Consider the following 21,182-nt stretch of genomic DNA (forward strand, 5'->3'; position numbering starts at 1 on the left):
CATTCTTCCCTACCATTTTAACGGTAATTGCATCATTGCCTTGTCATTATGTAATCACGAGCATTGGGGTAAAGTTGTGTTCCGTACCGTACTTATGACGAGCTTGTGGTATTACGAAATTGAAGATTTTGAAAGAGTAGCGTGTGTGTGTATGTGCATCAAATACTGTGCAAGGCATTTACGAAAACTTTGAAAACGCTGCAGAAAGTATCTGCAGAAGAATCTATGACCCGAACTCAGTGTTATGACTAGTTTCAGCGTTTCAAAAGAGGAAGAACATTCATTAAATAGAGGCAAAACCTGCATGCCCATCAATATCATGTGATGATGTTCATGTTCAAGAAGTGAGTTTAGACTAATTCTAAACGGCAAGTGCACAAAGAAGGAACGTAGTAACACGCAGGAGCATTTGTTGATCCTTCTTTAAAAAAAAAAGACTATACGTTTTTGTCTTACTTTATTGTAAATATGCTTGTTAAAAATGAGTGAAACATTCGTAATTATTAAAATACTCTCTATGCTTTACACTACGTGTTTTATTTCATTTAATTGTGTTGGTTCACTAAAATGCCCATATTAGATCATTTAAGAGTATTTAATAAGTTTGATATAGAAGTTATGTATAGAAATAATTTTTGAACTTTCATGAACGATAACTTTTCATTATCTTTGGAACTAAATTATAAAAAAAAAATATATTATAATAATAAAAGCAAATGTAAACTTAAATCAATAAATAACGAAAATAGAGAAGAAGATATTCTCCCGTTTCTATTTCCTAATTACTGAAGAAATAGCAAAGAGCGTACTCGCATATGAGTACATGCCTTTGATATTACAACCGCTGTTCTTAAAGGCCACCATCCGCTACTGATCTCTACCATCTTAATCCTAAATCTGACATAATTTACACGCGCTTAGTACCTTAGCTTTAATATCTCAATAGAATCTAGCACACAGTAACTTCATTCTTTTATCTGTAGAACAGAAAAAAAAAGAACGAATGTCTTTAATGGTTGAACAACTGTCGGTGATGATCTGCTTTGGGTGATAATGATGGTTGAAATTATATAACCAATCAGTAGTATATTCTGCTGTGTTGTGTTATTGAATGTCCCAAAAATGTTAAAAAAATATAAATTCGAGAAACGAAACATGACAACACAAAACACTGTTAACTTAGCGCTACGTTTATTATTTTCAATTAATTCTACCCACGACACAAGGTAGAGTTTTCGTATTAGGATACGAGACGAGGCAGAGAACTTCTAATAGAAACAGATACGATTTTCAAGATCAGACATCACTTTCATTACACCTTTCCAAGACGAGAAAGCCTCTAATTACCTCGTGGACAAACTGAGGGTGATAATACAGTGTTAAAGAAATGGATCAGCACTGTGTCGAAAGCTGCATGTCTTGTATATCCTAGTTAAAATGCTATCTCTCTATATAAATTAAATCAATGTTGTATGTCATCTTTTTCCGATAAAACGGATGAACCGTTTGAAATAAGTTTCGAACATAGTTGACAAGTGTGTGGGTCAAAATGCGTTTTAATCATTTCATTTTGTTAATCAACTATCCATAAATTAAGATAATTGATCATCACAGTGTTATTATCTATCCATACTGATCATCAAAGAGTTATCAACTATCTGCGCGTTGAGATAATTGATCATCAAAGAGTTATCAATCATCCACAAATTGAGATAATTGTTCATTAAAGAGTTATCAATTATCCATAAATTGAAATAATTGATCATCAAAGTGTTATTCCATAAATTAAGGTAATTAATCATCAAAGTGTTGTTAACTATCCATAAATTGAGATAATTGATTATCAAACTGTTATCAACTATCCACAAGTTGAGATAATTGATCATCAATGAGTTATCAATTATCCACAAATTGGGGTAATTATTCATCGAAGAGTTATCAATTACCAACAAATTGAAATAATTAATTATTTAAGTGTTATATACTATTCATAAATTGAGATAATTAATCATCAAAGTGTTGTTAACTATTTAAAATTTGAGATAATTGATAATCTAACTCTTATCAACTATTCACAAGTTGAGACCAACGTGTCTATTGCACTACAGTAGAACCTGCTGCTAGACACAGCGCGTGTACATTGACTTTAATTTCCACAGTTCTTGTTCTGATTAAATAAGGGATAATCGAACTAGACCGCCCAGTCTGCTCAAAATCTTCATTGTTGCACTTCTTTTTTTATTTCGTCTTATTTATTATTTTGTTTTCTTTCCTTACATTTATTTTATAGTTTTTCATTAATTTAATTATATATGTATCTAGTATCTTCTAGTGTTGTCCACAAAAGAAAGTTTTTTTTCATCTTGCCTGGCAAATATTGTAGAAGTTCCGTCATGTTTCGATCCTCAAAGAAGTCTTCCTCGCCTCATCTCGATTCTCGGAAAGCTTTCGTATTTTTCTTTTTGTATATATTTCTCTGTACAAAATTTATGAACTGATTTTTCTCTTAATTTCATCTGCAAGTTAGGAAAATCCTTCCGTGTCACGAGAGCTCCACAAAGAGTGTGATATAACAGCATGTATTTAAACCAAATACATGATTATGATGAATTCAAGTTTAGCGTCCCTTTCACAAGCAAGGTTATGTGAGAAGGACACCTACAGCTTAACGTCCAATCCGAACTACATGAGCTCCCACTGGAAATCTAACCCGGGTCTCCTGCTCTGGAGATATACGCTCTACCCGCAAGAGGGAGTTCTTAAGCCATATTTATTACTGGAATATACAATGTAATAACTTGTGTATCTTTAAACGCTGATAAATGCTTAATTACATGGAAAAGTTTACACTTTTCTGTTTACTTTATAATAGTTATTAACATGAATCTTTTAGGCTCTGATACAGATCCAGATCCAGATCCAAGTTTCAGATACAGATCCTATAGATGAAAGAGAAATATTTATCTATTTATTTACTTATTTGAACGTATAAAGGCGGAAGCACATAACTTACCTTTTTAACTTACCCATAATTAACGATAACATGAATATCACAAGAAAGAATATAGGAAATGAGACACAAAACAGAAGATAAGAAGTGTACATTTTAGCTAAAGAAAAGGAACATAAACCAATGAATTTAAACAGTAATAAATAATACATGATCAATGATCATTGTGTGCTATTTCACACAGAATTTGTACAATTTTAACTTTTTCGACTGAAAACAGTTCTATCCTATTCATTCAATTTGTCATAGATTACGGCATAAGTATTATTGTTATGGGTGGATAAATATGAATTTAGTTTCCTAATCTAGATATAGGATATGTATATTAGGGTGGTCCATAAATATCAATTTTCAGATCGGGCTAGTCTCAACCCCTAAAATGGTTCCATATGGGACTAAATTAAGCCAGGAGAAAAATTAGCTTCATTGAATAATATTAAATGGTGCCCCAAGAGACCTAAAATTTTGAATCCGATTACAATACATAGTATATGGGAAAAATCTGGAATAAACTCATGTAATTTAGAAACGGCTAAAGGTAATGCGAAGATACCCTGGATAATAGAACTAGAGGAAGAAACATACCTAATTTTGTATAGTACTGTCATTGCGGCTATCTTGAAGTCCGCCATCTTGGATTCAGGTCAAAATTTTGAAATAGAAAGAGGGTCATGTGACATATCGTTTTGAGGTATCGTTTTACCTGAAGCTCAAATCTGGCACTATTTTAAAGAGAGCTTTAGTCGTGTAAGAATTATTACCTGTGAAAAGGTTTCTCCTTTTCAGAGGTAATAATTCTTACAAGACTAAAAGTACAGACATGAGATTGACATGAAAAGAACGAAAGAGATATGCACGGTTTCAAAAGAAAGAGGAACGCGAAAGAAAATGCACTTCTGAAAATGATTTGTTTGAACTTTATACATCAAAAGACATGGAGAAGTCCAAATAATGAAGAGGAAAACCCAGTTGGGAATATTAGAGAAAATGTAAAATATGAATAAAAACACCAGAGGTGCAAAAAGTGCAGCCAAGTTCGTCAGCCTCAAAAAGTGTTGAGATGAGGATGGATGAGCCAAGTTCCTTGGCCACTGCATCTGAAAGGAACACTGGAACTTGGCGCGAAGTGTCTAACATATTCGAATATATTAAGATGTCTGTTCCTAGTTTCACGGCCGGGACATTTCAGCCCTAAGGCTAGTGGTGGCCCCCAAATCCACCACGCTCACAAACACCATCCCTAAGGCTCGTTGGCATCATTTACTTTGACACTTCATCGAGGAATGTAAGTTTTCCTTGTCTGGGTTTCGAACCACCAATCTTACTGCAGTATACTGCATATGTGCCTTAGCGCATTAGCAAAGTTGATATTCCTAAGGTTGATGGTGGTCCCAAATCCACCACGCCCACCACCACTATCCCTAAGGTTCCTTAACATCATTTTCCTTGACACCTCGCGCCAAGTTCCAGTGTTCCTTTCAGATGCAGTGGCCAAGGAACTTGGCTCATCCATCCTCATCTCAACACTTTTTGAGGCTGACGAACTTGGCTGCACTTTTTGCACCTCTGGTGTTTTTATTCATATTTCACTTCTTTTTGTAGTTCACCATGTCAATATCGTATATTGGAATTCTCAATTGTGGCATATTGCTGCATTTAAATTTAAAAATGTACATTTTTAAAGGAGTCATAGTGTGTCACATACAACATTAGTTCCCAAGGGCTCTCCCACCGGGAATCGAACCCAAGACCTGTACAAGAAAAACGCACATGCTAGCCACTAGAACAGCGGGGAGGATTTATTCTATTAAATATCTGTTAGAGCGTTATGTCCAAACGAGATTCCAATTCATTTACACGAACTACAAAATCACGATCGCTAAAATCTCATTTTTCATTACCTAAATACGAAGAGTATCAACAGGGCCCAAAACCCTTGATGCTGGATTCTCGCTGCTACATCACTAGACATAGCTGGTGTTTCAAAATACCTAGTTGTTCTCTACCTTTTCACATTGCGAAATTACGGAGTTCATTACATGACGCGCATGTTGCGCAGTTTCATACTGCCTCGGGTTTTCCTTCCAATGATATAGCCTACACCTTTCAAATAGCTTGTAAACTTAATAATATTTGCCACCAACATATCCTAACTGTATATAAAACTACATGAACTGACATAAATTAAAGGGATGCTTCCGGTTGACGTGGAAAGTTGAAATGATGAAGGGGGATGAAGAATTATCCCATGTTATTTAAATGGGTCTTTTTTTTTTTTTTTTTTTTTTTTTTTTTACATATAATCTCACGTTTTAGGAACTTGGAATTGGAATAAAAAATTGAAATTCGGTATGCTTGTACGTTTTCATTAGTATTACCTAAGTAAATCAGTAAAAATAAACAATTCCACCTTTATAGTGGTTTTATGGGTAAATGAAAAATCTTTCCCATGGTACGTATTTATATGGGACACCTTTTACACCACAAAATTATGCGGCACTTCCTGTAGGGCTACAATGATCAAATTTGACGTGATTGTAGTTTTTCGGAAATAACCGACAGAAAAATTGCCAAAGTGAATATTTTTAATTTTTAGGGAGTCTAAAGGGGAGATGAAGAAATTCCCCATGCTATTTAAATAGGGTTTTTTTTAAGACTTATAGCTAATCTCATATTTTAGGTACTTGAAATTAGAATACAAACGTGAAATTCGGTATGCTTCAACGTTTTCGTTAGTATTACCTAAGGAAGTCAATAAAAATGAAACTATATAAATTTAGAGTGGTTTTATGGGGAACAGAAAAACTTTTCCATGTTATTTATATTGGACGTCTTCTACACACCAAAATGTTTAGGCACTTCCGGCAGGGTTAGAATGATGAAATTTGGCACGATTGTAGCCTCCCGGAACTAACCAACACGAAAATTGCTAAAATTGAATATTTTTAATTTTTAAGGAGTCTAAAGGGAGATGGAGAAATCACCATGTTATTTAAATAGGCGTTTTCCTGGAATACAAAATCTTATCTTTTAGACAGTTGCAATAGGAAAAGAAACTTGAAATTCGGGAATTGTAAGCTTAAGAGGTGTGAGGAAGTAGGACGAGCAAAGGCGAGGGTGTGGGGGACACCCCCGAAAGGGTAAATTCAGGAAATATGAAGAGCAAAGGCACGAAATTCACTGTTGATGAAAAGGGTGATACGTAAGAGATTATCACACTGTTCACAGATGGAGACACGAAGTATCAAGAACATTTTTACATAATGACTGTGGTAACTATAATATAACTCTGGTACCAATACATTTACGAAATCGGTTACATTTTGTTGCTAGTCTCACATAAATTCGAATAATTGGATTTCTCGTTTCTTCGAAAACTACATTAATTTTAAACATTATCACCTCAACATTATCTTACTTATCAAATTAATTTCAATCTATTTAATACCAATGACTGCAATAAAGGAAAAATATTCACCGAAAAAAAGTCAAAATATTAGCTTTCCTTGTCTGGGTTTCCAACCACGAAATTTACGGCAGTATGTACGTGTCTTAGCCCACGGTTTTAAAAGTTAACTGATTCACAGAACGTGCCTCATTAACTTGCTTAACTACTTATTACTAGCTTTCACTTATTTTACTCGCACACTGAGAAAAACTGTATGTGGCGTACGTAAAAACGTTTGTTACATGTGTAAATCCTGTAGCTGTTGGACTTAACGTACACTAAACGTATAACTGAAAAAGTATATTTGAACGTACTTTCCGTATAAGTGTTCCGAATAAACGTACTTTCTACACGAACGAAAAGACTTTATGTAGGCGGTCAGGATCTCACATACAGATGGCCGTATGTAACTTATAGCTGACGTACGTAATGTACGGAAGACTGTTAGATGTCAGACATCCTGCAACGACATTGTGCAACATCTAAGCGGGAAAGAGGGCAGTACGTATGTAGCATATGGATAACGTATGTTAAGTATTGATTTCTGTAGTAAACATAAGGATCCCGTATATTTGTACACTATACCGCTATCCGGATAACGGATTTTTCTCAGTGACCTTAGCACATTTTTCTATTAACCTAGAACGACAAGGACACGAACACAGAAACATCGAGGAGAGTTAAGATCCAAAGGCTCTTCTACCGGGAATCGAACCCAGGACCCCATACACCTAAGGCGCACGTGGTAGCCAATAGACCAGCGAGAAGGGCACCAACTCGACCACTCAGACGATTGACAACATTATCACTATGCACATGATGTGTTCAATAACGGAATCATTCCCGATTTCTGATTGTAACGACAGTTTTTTTGCTAATGAAAAAATTTCCGTAGCAAATTCCTCAAATTTCATTTCCAAGCCGTTATAGTGTACCTTTATGGAGAGTTTCGCATCTTTATCTCATTAAGAAGTACTTAATGGCTATGGACAGTTTTTCGCCCATAAAAAGTCCCCATAGTACATTCCTTAAATTTGGAACCTTTACTTACACAGGTCATTACATAAGGTAGGTACCATTATGCAGAGTTTCAATTCTCTATCTCATTTTGAAGCACCTAATCAATGATGAGTGAGTAAATGAACCGATCTCTGTTTGAGTAAGAACAATTTTTTGCCCATAGAAAATTCCATAGCACATTCCTTAAATTTCGGATATTTTTCATATTCAAGCCATTATAAGCTACCTTCGTGTAGACATTCACATCTTCATCTCATTGGGAAGTACCTAATGGCTACGGACAATTTTTCGTCTATAAAAAAATTTCCCATAGCACATTCGTCACATTTCGGACTTTTTCCATACTCAGGTCGTTATAAGATACCTTTATGCAGTTTCACGTTTCTATCTCATTGGGAAGTACCTAATCATTTTGATGAGTGAGTGAGTGAATCGATTTCTTGCTTGGCTAAGGACAGTTTTTTGCCTATAAAAACTTTCCCGTAGAATATTCCACAAATTTCGGACTTTTTCCATACTCAAGTCATTATAAGGTATCTTTATGAAGAATTTCACGTTTATATCTCATTGGGAAGTACCTAATCAATTTGATGAGGGAGAGAATGAACCGATTTGTGTTTGACAAAGGACAGTTTTTCGCCCATAAATAACTCCCACGGCACATTCCTCACATTTCGGACTTTTTCCATATCCAAGTCATTATAATGTACCTTTATGCAGAGTTTCACGTCTCTATCCCATTGGGAAGTACCTAATTAACTTAATAAGTGAGTGAGTGAAACGATTTCTTGCTTGGCTAAGGACAGTTTTTTGCCTATAAAAACTTTCCCGTAGCACATTCCTCAAATTTCGGACTTTTTTCCATACTTAAGTCATTATAAGGAATCTGTGTGCAGAGTTTCACGTCTCTCTCTCATTAAAAAGTACCTAATCAATTTGATGGGTGAGTGAGTGAAACTATTTTTTCCTGGCTAAGGACAGTTTTTTGCCCATAAAAAATTTCCCATAGTACATTCCTAAGATTTCGGACCTTTTCCATACTCAAGTTATTGTAGGGTACCCTTATGCAAAGTTTCACGTTTCTATCTCGTTGGGAAGTACGTAATCAATTTGATGAGTGAGTGAGTGAAACGATTTTTTTCTTGGCTAAGGACAGTTTTTTGCCCATAAAAGATTTCCCATAGCACATTCCTAAGATTTCGTACTTTTTCCATACTTAAGTCGTTATAGAGTACCTTTATGCAAAGTTCCAAGTTTCTATCTCATTGGGAAGTACCTAATCAATTTGATGAGTGAGTGAGTGAAACGATTTTTTCCCTGACTAGGGACAGTTTTTTGCCCATAAAAAATTTCCCATTGCACATTCCTAAAATTTCGGACTTTTTCCATACTCCAATTGTTATAGTGTACCTTTATGCAAAGTTTCAAGTTTCTATGTCATTGGGAAGTACCTAATCAATTTGATGAGTGAGTGAGTGAAACGATTTTTTCCCTGACTAAGGACAGTTTTTTGCCCCTAAAATATTTCCCGTAGCACATTCCTCAGATATCGGACTTTTTCCATACTCATATTGTTATAGAGTACCTTTATGCAAAGTTCCAAGTTTCTATCTCATTGGGAAGTACGTAATCAATTTGATGAGTGAGTGAGTGAAACGATTTTTTTCCTGCCTAAGAACAGTTTTTTGCCCATAAAAAATTTCCCATAGTACATTCCTCAGATTTCGGACCTTTTCCATACTCAAGTTATTGTAGGGTACCCTTATGCAAAGTTTCACGGTTCTATCTCGTTGGGAAGTACGTAATCAATTTGATGAGTGAGTGAGTGAAACGATTTTTTTCCTGGCTAAGGACAGTTTTTTGCCCATAAAAGATTTCCCATAGCACATTCCTAAGATTTCGGACTTTTTCCATACTCATGTTATTGTAGGGTACCCTTATGCAAAGTTTCAGGTTTCCATCTCATTGGGAAGTATCTAATCAATTTGATGAGTGAGTGAGTGAAACGATTTTTTTCCTGGCTAAGGACAGTTTTTTGCCCATAAAAGATTTCCCATAGCACATTCCTAAGATTTCGGACTTTTTCCATACTTAAGTCGTTATAGGGTATCTTTATGCAAAGTTTCAAGTTTCCATCTCATTGGGAAGTATCTAATCAATTTGATGAGTGAGTGAGTGAAACGATTTTTTTCCTGGCTAAGGACAGTTTTTTGCCCATAAAAGATTTCCCATAGCACATTCCTAAGATTTCGGACTTTTTCCATACTTAAGTCGTTATAGGGTATCTTTATGCAAAGTTTCAAGTTTCCATCTCATTGGGAAGTATCTAATCAATTTGATGAGTGAGTGAGTGAAACGATTTTTTTCCTGGCTAAGGACAGTTTTTTGCCCATAAAAAATTTCCCATAGTACATTCCTCAGATTTTGGACTTTTTCCATACTCCAATTGTTATAGTGTACCTTTATGCAAAGTTTCAAGTTTCTATGTCATTGAGAAGTACGTAATCAATTTGATGAGTGAGTGAGTGAAACGATTTTTTCCCTGACTAGGGACAGTTTTTTGCCCATAAAAAATTTCCCATTGCACATTCCTAAAATTTCGGACTTTTTCCATACTCAAGTTATTGTAGGGTACCCTTATGCAAAGTTTCAAGTTTCTATGTCATTGGGAAGTACCTAATCAATTTGATGAGTGAGTCAGTGAGTCAGTGAGCCTGAAAACTGCATTTTTGGGGGGTCCAGTACTCAAATATGGTTAAAGGTAGGAATGTGAGATTTGGCATATGAGTACATCTGTGGGATATCTCCTTACATTCTAAATTTCATGTTTCTACCCTTAATAGAATCGTTTTTACAAAGCTTCGAAATCGGCGATTTTACCCAAAACTCTTGTTCGTGTATAATATGCTTACGGCAGTGCAGGCCAGTTTTCATTTTCTTCGCGGAACTTGGCTGCCATGCACTGCCGTGCATGTTGATACGGATGCGTGTGTACCCGGGCCGTCCAAGAGATGTAAAAGACTGCTTCTACTATAGTACATTCGCTTGAAGAATGGAACGTGGTAAAGTTCGTGCAGGCAGTTTATTGTGACACTACTCCCTGCAATATGCGTCATGTCATCGGTGCTTGGATTCTGCTAGAGCAGTAGCTCCAAAATAACCTTCTATACCTTTCTTGTAGACACCACATTTATGAATTACTTTTAAAATGTGTATTTGATAAGTGTTATGTTTCGTTTGCATCTGGACCAGACGTACTCCTATTGAAGTGTTTTCAGAACGAGTGGTCTAGAATAGATTGCACTAAGTTTATTATAGAAATTGATGATGATGTAAGGAACAATATTTCCGATGTAGGAAATGAAGTGTTGAATTTTGCTATCAAACTTGTAGAAGCAGAACACTGCAGAGAAGATTACAGGGAATTCCTAGAACTGACCATCATATTCTTGGGTGGCATACCTCCTTGAGGAGTTTTCTTTCGTTTGCCTGGAGCAATTCACAATGTAAGGTGGATGGGAAAAGCAATCTACTATTTAAAATTATTTCTCTTTTGCCAACAATTTCGTTTAACGAAGCAAGTAGAAACAGATCTTCGGAGAGTATGCACTTTCTGATACGACTATATGTTCACACTTGGCTTAAATGTGATCAAGCATCCCATTCACCATTACAAGACCTACAACATTTGAAAGGTTTGTACAGTTAAAGAGAAATAGATGCTGAATTACCTGAAGTGGTTCTTTCTAAATTTTCACGCCAACTCTGGGATTTGACGGAGGAACACGTAGCATTGGAGTTTTTTGATGATGAGGTTATCATAATGAAAAACAAAAAATGGTTGAAAGAATTAAAACTATAAGGGAAACCGTGAAGCAGCAAAGAGGCTTGACGCAAGAGATGATACCATAAAAATTCTTGTGAAAAGAGAAATCAGTGATTTTGTTACAACAAACACACAAATTTTCCCCGAGCGATTTAAAATACCCAAAGGGTTTCTTGAGTGTGATCCGACTTCATGGCCAAATAACAATGACTATCTTCAAGAAAAGACAATAGTTAAATTCATTCAGGTAACAAACGGTGCAGCAGAAAGGGGAGTGTAACTAATAGAAAATTACAACAACGTTCTTACGAAAAATGAGAAGCAGAAACAGTTTCTTTTGCAGATAGTAAAGGCCCACAGACAATCTTTTCCTATATGCGACAAAGTGAACTATGTAGCAAATAAGATTCATAACTTACCAAAAAGATACTACATAAATAAGGGATATTTCAATTTCTTCCAAGTTATAATTTTTCTTTTTCCTCATAATGATCTATGAATTATCTTGATGGAAAAACTTATTCGTAGTTCAAAGCGAAACAAGCAGTTTGTTTCAGTTTATGTAAAAGATTCCAAAATTCTTACGAATCTGTGTACCATAACTGCAATAAAATAACATTACATGAAGCATTTTGTTTTTCACACGTAATAACTCTTACATGAATATAGGTAACTTAAAAATAATACCAGATTTGTGCCTCTGGCGAAATGTTACCTCAAACAGATATGTCACATGACCCTCTTCCTATTTAAAAGTTTTGACCTGAATTCAAGATGGCGGACTTCAAATGACCACCATGACAACGCTATACAAGATTAGGTTGGTCTCTTCCTCTAGTTCTGTTATCCAAGATATCTTTTCATTCCCTTGAGCCGTTTCTAAATTACAAGTGTTTATTCCAGCTTTTCCCCATATACTATGTATTGTAAACGAATTCAAAATTTTAGGTCGTTTGGGGCACCATTTAAAATTATTCAGTGGATCTAATTTTTCTCCTGGTTTAATTTGGTCCCATAAGGAACGATTTTAGGGGGTGAGTCCAAAGAATTCCTAAATTTATTTTTCCCTATATAAATTTGGACCACCCTAATAAATATATATATATATATTTCTGGATCGATATTTTCATACATAGAAAGGGGCAAGGGCGCCCATCAGGGGGGGGGGCAAGGTGGGGCGCTTGCTTCCCTAGAGGAAATTGTACTTCAGAATATCGAAAACCCAATAGAATTTTTACATTAGTTACAGCAAAATTTGAAACTATATTTGAAACGTCGTTTATACTTGCCCCACTAGGAAACCACAACATGGGTGCCCTTGGAAAGGGGTGTGTTGTTACAGTGTTGAATTATCAATTATATTTGTCAATATATTTTTAAAAATAATAAGAGAAGGTACGATTTTTCTTTACCGTTTTTTTTTCCTTTCTTGTCAATATATATATATATCTAAACTTTGTTTTGAATCAAGACAATTGATTGAATATCTCTCTTAAAATGGAGACTTAAAGCTACTGATACGTATTCCAGGTTACTCCTAACGAGAGTTATACATAACTTAATAATTACTGAGGACTGTGAAAAAATATTGTATTTCTGACATCAAAACCTAATGTTTAATATTTAGTATTCCTGTATTCGATATTTTTCGATATTGTTCAATATTTTTACATTTCGACGTATCTACCAACTTCGATACTCGTTGATATTGATTCTTGAGATCCAAGTCTGAATATTGCACAGTCTGAGAGACAAAGCACTCCAGGATTGAATAAATCCATAGTCATCTCTAATTTTTAAAGGGCTGTGGTCAGACAAACGTGGCAATATTGTACTAAAGGACAAGTTCCAGAGTACACTGCCTACCAATTTGTTTTACATGCTGAAAATGTAGGAGGTTATCCATTTTACAGTACTTCTGTGAAAACTAAAGCGAGAAGGTAGCTGTCTCTTACATGACTTACAGGGGTAGTTGTAGGGATATTATATAGGTTGAGCTACCTATCTCGAAACACCTCTGCAACTTTGAAACCAATCGAAAAAATACACTGAAATTTTGTGCTATGTAAGTAGCGACAGAGGGAAGTTGTTTCACATTCTCTGCAGTATCTCCAGACATGTATAGATTAACTTCCGAAATTCTTTTTAATCTCCCTCTCTATCAGGAACGCTATAATTGAATTACTAATTGAATAAATAACTTAATGAACTTCGGAATACATGTAGTGTATAGAAGGCAATACAGGCTATGTAACTTAGAGATGTCCAAATACCTTAAGACAAGACTTAAAACAAGACTTAAGACATGACTTAAGACAAGACATAGCTCTTTCAATAGGAAGATATAATATTTTGTGAATCCGAGTCGAGAGCTCACTTTCATAACACCTTTTTGAGATAGAACAGACTCAATTCTTGTCTCCTAGCCAACCGTAAGGGATTCATAGGTACCTTAGATATTAATAAATCGACAACAATGCTAGCTGACCATTAAGAAAAAAATGAAGATGGGAGAAGAAAAAAGACCAATAATGATCTGTCTCTATACTGTCAATAAAAAGTGAGGTAGAAAGAAAATTGTTGCTTTAAGATACTGTATTATCTAAATAAGCAGTAAACAGTAGATGCAATAGATAGTAATGCAATAGATAGTATAGTAATTAAATTACAGTAAATAGGTACTCATAAATAAAATCACCTTCATTTCATGAAACTTAGGAAAATAGTTTTGTAGAAATAGAATCACGACAATGACACTGAAACATTGGAAATCTGAGTTGCTAGGTTCCGGCACCTATTCAGTGAATTCTGAGTCGTCAATTCATTCGAAAGAACAGGTACATCTATGCACATATGTATTCAGTTTATTTTAAATCTTATGTACATTCAGCTTGCTTTGAAGATTTGGTTGCTCTGCAACCATGTTACAGAAGAGCACTTGCTCCTTGTGTAAAAATGGAAAGAAAAAATAACAAAGAAGTGGAAAATCAAATATATTAAGAAGAAAGAAGATCAACAACACAAGAAAAACCCAACGAGAATAGAATTCAAGCTAAATATATCAAAAGACATCAAGCTCTCCTCCATACATTCAGTTGGAGGAGGCGAAGTAGAACTCTCGCTCCTTGTGCAAGGGGACCTTCGTTTCACCTCAGTTCAGGCAAGTTTGTGGTGAACAACATCGCGCCCGTAGATTTTCTCGTGTGCTCTCCCGTTTCCTCCCACATTCTCATTACACTAATTATATCGCAATCATTCACTTACACTAACCATCCATCTTCTTTAATATATAGAGCATAATTGTGGGACATAAAACTAAAAATTTCGTTTTTTTACGCATCCAAACAAGAAATCAACACATACATGACGAGGAGTTCATTCATCTATAATTCTCACAAACAAATGCATAGAAAAACTGAGAAGCACATAGAACCACAAACAAAGACGAGCGTAACTGCCTTGTGTGATCTGAGGAGTACCACAAACAATATAAATCATTAATGTCAAGAAAAATCTCCACGTTCAGTGATAACCTGCTGTAATTTATGTTAGCAAGAATACAATCTAGAGACTGTCCTATTAACTCATTCGGTTACATACGCTGAACACACAAGACGTTAGTACATTTACAGAAGAAAGACATTTTTAATAAGAAAAAACATACAATTTAAGAATTTAGAAGCATACCCAGTCCTTCGCTAATGTTGGAACTGCTGTATATATGGACATCTCACACAGAATTATAGGAGAAAACTACTTTGCGATCTTTGCGGGGAAATCTACCGTAAACCCTGCTTCAAAGAGCTAAACAATCATCTACGCAACATATACAATTAACTCTTATACTACTACATAATTACTGCCTCTTATGGCCATTCCGAAACCAGTAACCAACTCCTCAATACACCAGAAAGGAATATATAAAACAAAACTTAGAATCATAGTGATCTTACGTAGTACTCTGAATCACTCATAAAAAGACCGGAACAGGAGGAAACTCGGTTTCTTATGAAACAATGAACTAGAAGTTATGCTAAATAGCAGAACAACAACAAACTAGTCAAGATGATGAACTACGAACACTGATATTCATCTCTAAGGCTATATCTCAAGATTCATCACAAGCACGAATTGTGAATGCCATATGTCAATTACACTTAGGATTGTAGGGATTTTCCCCAACCGAAAAACCTCCAATGTTTTTGGGGAAGTAAAACTTACGTAAAAACACCACATTAATATTAAAAGATCCACCCTCAAAATATACTCCAATACTTGGATTGAAATAATAAAAAATCTAATATGTTTATAATTACTTTCTTTAATTGTGTTTCTTAGTACGTGCTTAATTTCAGAATCGGCTTGAAATATGTATTTATCAAGAGATCATCATCAGAACAGAATATTATTGAAAAAAATGTTTGGGAATCTGCATAACGAATTTTGTTTGCGCTCGATGAAATTCGCTGTAACAGTAATCAACTGTAATCTACTTGCATCATATAAAAAATAAATAGGATCTTGTTGTGATCTCATCACGGGGAAACAACTAAATCGTTTGGAATAAATTTTTGGATGCTTTTATCATGTTACTTTGAGGGTCAAAATCTGTCCAAATCCCACGATCCTATCAAGTTAGGAAGATGAAACTTGGTATATAAACTTCTCATTAGAAATAAGTGAACCTTTGTCTCAGCATTTTTCAGAATTCCCATTTTAATGAGGTAAGGGAGATAGTTTCTATAATTTCTTTCTTGGCGATGAGAGCGATTTTAAGGTGCAGCACCTTTTCTAAAAATGTAGTTGTTATAACAACCAAAGTTCTAAATATGTATTTCCGGGCATAAAACAAACTGGAATGAACGGACTTTGTTGCACTTTTTTGATAGATTTATAAAATTTCCCTTTTTCCCACTTCTTTTAGTCTTCAGCATCTTTATTGGCCCTTTCTCTCTCTCTCTTTTTTTTTTTAATGGACAGAATAATAATTTTATTTTCAATTTAGTTTACACATAACATTCCATAAATTTAGACACAATCTCGACGGATTTGCTAAGGATAAATTTGAACTGAATTTGCGAAACAATCCGGACATAAAAACCTTTGCAATGTCAACTGAGCTTCCTGTCCACGCGCTTACAAGATGTGTACCACTGGTTTCCGTTGATGTCGAGTGAAGTTTCTCCACAGACAAGGATCTCTTGAGCTCCAAGTGACAGAAACTAACATTCGAAAACATAGAAATGTTGTGCATAATCAAGTATAACCAGTTTCTGAAGACCCAGTTAGTATGTAAGAGTTTCTCAAGCCACAATATTGCTAAATTAAATTTTTCTTTTTTAAAGTACCGAGTTGGTTTTAACCACAATTTTATTACAAGAATGTTGAACGTTGTACAAGTTTGGGATTTAATAAAGAAATTTTGCAATTTATGTCCAATGTTTAAAACCAAGACTTTAACAATATTTGTTGATGTAATGAATAAAGAATGTTCATGTAACTGTATAAATTACTATAGCTCTTAATAAAGATATTCTATTAGCACCTTTTTTGCACCTTTTTGAATGATTTTTCAGCCCCTTTTATCTACCACATTTTTGCACCTTAAAATCCGGTCCTTAGTCATCACATCACGGGTAAACAATTGAACAATTTGACATGATTTTTTGGAACATATTTCGTACCTATCTTGACCTGGGTTTTTACCATATTACTTTGATTCAAGGGTGCGTCCTACGGGGACTAGATGGGGTTTTAAATTTATGTGAAAAGTATAGTATGTCACGAGCCCACGAAATTAAGAAGATGATACTCGGTATTAAACTTGTCATTAAAAGTAAGTGGTCACATGTTCCATCGTTTTTGAAAATTTTCCTTTTAAAGGGAAGGGGAAGTCTATAATTCCTTTCTTCACATTGAAAGCAATGTTTCTGTTTGTTTGTTTTTCGTGATCGCATCACGTGTTGAACAATTGGAAATGAATTTTAAAACATGGTTATTATCTACAATACGTTCAGCTGTTTTTTTTTTTATTATGTTATTTTGATTAAAGGGTGCATTTTAAAAGAAGTCAAGGGAGTTGAAAATTTCAGCCAAAAATGCAGCATCTCATGAGCTCGTCAAGTTAGGAAGATGAATCTTGGTATATAAATTCGGTATTTTTTAAAAAACAATGGGATATACCTTTCCCCGTGTTTGAAAATTCCCGTTTTAAAAAAAGGAGAGCATTTTCTATAATTTCGTTCTTCACATTAAAATTGATGTTGCATTTGTTTGTAATCGCGTCACGGGAGACGATTGAAATGAGTTTTTTGAACATAGCACACTCATGTTCAAAATTATTGTCGCATGTCTATAAATATATTGTTGTAGGAATATAATTTGATAACGAATTCGCCCTGCATTTATTATAATGTTAATATATGTATAATCGGCAAAGACATGTGTGTGGAAAATTTCATGTCAAAAGAGCAGTAAATAAGAACAATAAAACGAAAATAAAACTTTCTTGTCCATTTAGCAACATTTTGTTTTACTCATTTTAATCTTCGTATTTATAATTCTTTTCCTATAAAATTCACCATAAATATACATTTCCCGATTATACACATAGTATCAGTATTAAAAGTACCCTGAAAATTCATTATCAAATTATATTTTTACAAGAAGACAGTTATAGATATGCGACAATCATTTTGGACAAGAGTGTACTTACTTGGAGCTGGGATTTTTGTCATGTAACTTTAATTAGTGCCTACCTCAAGCTGGAATTTTACTATGTAACTTCGTTTAAAAGGCGTATCCTAAGGGAGAAGAGGTTCAAAATTTTGGCCAAAAATATAATATCTTATGAAGTTTTTATTATTATACTTTCATTGATATGAGTATCCTGAGGGGGAAGAGGAGGTTCAAATGATTTCCATCAACCTGATTCTTCCCATGTAAAGAGCAGGAATTTCACCTAGTCTGAGAAAAAAAACAAACAATGGGACTATATTCCCCTTGTTTACAAAGTACATACTCCCATGATAGTACAAAACAAGTAATAAAATGTCTTTCTTCGTGTGCCAATTAATTACAAATCGAAAACGCTTCACTCAAAAAATCAAAATTGCTAAAGATATACCTCTATCATCTCACACTAATGCAATTAGATCGTGAAACTCTTGAATTCATCTACCGACGTATATTACAATTATCATATCTTACAAAGTCCTTTTAATCGTAAAATCTATTGTAGGAAATAAGAAGCAAACTGACAATTGGAAATTAGAATTTAATAAAATCGACTTTCAACATTTCAGTTCTTCCACTGCCTCCCCCAAAAGCAGATTTTTTACTATTTTTTATTTATTTATTTATTTTTAAAGGAAAAGACATCCATTTAATAAAGACATTTAACCCAGTATTTGCCTGGCGTATTTTGAGAGAACTAAAAGAACCTTTAACCAGGACGGCTGGCTTAGGAATTTGAATCCTGAGTTTAATATAGGGGATTTTATTCCTTTCTATATTATATAGAATTACCCTTCTCTTTGTTACTCTACAAAATTGTCTACTTCGTTCTTTCTAGAAATCGAAATATAAACGAGTATCAATGGTGCAAAGAATGTTCCACAAAACGCATATGGAGTTTTACGGATTCCTTTGTGCCACATTTTTTTTCCTTTTTGTTATATTTAACTTTAGTTCGATATCACAGGATTATGCACCGAGGCTAAGAGAGACGATGATGATTAGACGAATGATAATGGTGACATGACGCAAGTGGGAGGAAATGGAATAAACCCGAGAAAACCCATGCACACAGTGCTTGTCTAGCACAAAGTCCAGTTGACGGGAAGCTGGTATAAGGAGCACACCCACGTGGAGATTCACATTGTCCAAAATCCCCCCTCTCAAAACTTAGTAACACGCATGCGCACCGATTACGTGGGTGCTCCGGGACTCCGTCACCCACAGAAATAATCTTGTGCGTGCGCCACACCCACAAGATTTTTAGTTTGGACCCGGGTTTGAACCCGTTTTTCTTATGTTTAAGTCAGCCGTGTACCGACTGAGCTGGGGCTGTGGACTTATCCTTATAGTACCGGTATATTTTACTTTCTCGCAGCACATCCCTTTATGACTGTGTTTATAAAATATTTTAAGTAAAAATAAATCAATCAAATATCTAGACTTCCCTGAAAACATATACGTAGACTAATACGTCCCAACATTGATACGCACCCACATACATTTTGGAAAGTCGGCGCCGTTGGTAACACGACATATATTTGTACACTTTTTTTTTAAACATATTTGTCTTGCAGAGAAATGATTGGTGTGGCCTAAAGATTTTGACCTTACACTTCATATGAACTCTTTCTGTACATATGAAAGCAATCTAGTCCTATCATTTTTCTGAGAATACAGGTAGCAGTATATAACAATTACTTCCTTTTAGATATAAAATGACAATGATTCAATACTATATAGACGTAATGTCTTATAGTATTGGCTTCTCCAAACTTTCAACCTTTCTCAGAAAAATAAACTCTGCGTGGGCACCTGGCTGGTATCGAACCAAGAACCCGCGCCAGAGGTAAGCCACTGGGTCCCCACAAGGAATTCTATAGTATCTTGTGTGCAATAGAACATGAATGCTTAAATGGTATTTTAAGTAGCAATATAGTTTTAAATATGCCTACAAAATTTAACAAAAGCCAATTTCCCCCAACCCACTGGGTTGGATTTTTTTTTAAAAAAAAGAAACTTGGTTTTTCATATCCTTGGCTACATCAGTTACAAGAATTTATTAACCAGACCATAGAAATTAGAATTCGGAAGATCACCACTTCGATCACATCAATTGTACTTCGTATAAGGCCTAACAAGATAGGAACAATTTATGCAGGACAAAAGCGACTGTTTCTGAGATACTTCTCAAATCCAAGCTCCACATTCTAAACAGCAACAACAGTGGCATCTAAATCTTCACAAACAGCGTACATAAAAAGTATATCTTCTACGGTGGCGAAACATCTATCATTGCACGCAATAAATTAACACTTCAGCATCCTAGCACTACAAACAGACTCCACAACTTGAAGAAGAAAGAAGGAAATTCTCCGGAAGCTGTCAAGAAATCTGCATCGACAGCGATCTCTGGGTGACATATTTTTCATACTGGCAAGACAAGAAGTCTGAAGATCGAGTTCCATCTTCCAAAATCTATCTATTGTGTTTAGCTTGCTTCTCAGTCTAACCACAAAATAAATCCAATTTTCCGCCAACAAGATAGCAGGTGTTACTAAACGTCTTTCTCTTTCTCACCAGGGAAGTAAAATTAATGATAATGATATGATGAAACTTTACAAAGGCATTTTCGCAAAACCCTTCGTCCGAAGAAAAACTTCACTCACTCCGAAATGTGAACTATCTCTTGTGGATTTTTTCTTAAGAAATGACTTATCCCATATATTAGGGTTATTAGTAAAATATTTGTTTATAAAATATCAACAAAAACCGCACGAGATGAGAAAATTGTTCTCCAAAAATCTCACTTCTAAGACTTAATTACTTCTTGTAGATATTTTCATAGAATGACGTAGTTAACGCAACATAATAGAATTATTAATTTAATTGAGTTATTTTTAAGAAAATCGAAAGTTCTTATCCCCACGAGTAAAATACCCTTTGTGGGTCTTTTCAGGACAAATAAGTTATTCCATATTATCAGGTTAATAATAAGATATTGTTATACGTACAAAATCAATTGAGCCGTTTTTGACAAAATAGCATTTTTTTAAAGTTTCACATTTCAGTAAATTACCCTTATTTTTGGGGTAAGAAGAAAAGTCGAAAACTCTCCTAGAAAATCTTGTGAAAAACCTGAG

The 21,182-nt window shown here is 34.8% G+C and overlaps 1 protein-coding gene across 1 annotated transcript in view; it reads right to left on the minus strand.

The window, feature by feature from the left end:
* Nucleotides 1–21,182, minus strand: part of LOC145676529 (uncharacterized) — a 53,428-nt gene that overhangs the window by 9,856 nt on the left and 22,390 nt on the right. The gene's annotated exons all lie outside the window — the stretch shown is intronic.

Source organism: Thermobia domestica, unplaced genomic scaffold (genome assembly GCF_964235325.1).
Source record: "Thermobia domestica unplaced genomic scaffold, izTheDome1.hap1.1 HAP1_SCAFFOLD_197, whole genome shotgun sequence".
Classification (NCBI taxonomy): domain Eukaryota; kingdom Metazoa; phylum Arthropoda; class Insecta; order Zygentoma; family Lepismatidae; genus Thermobia; species Thermobia domestica.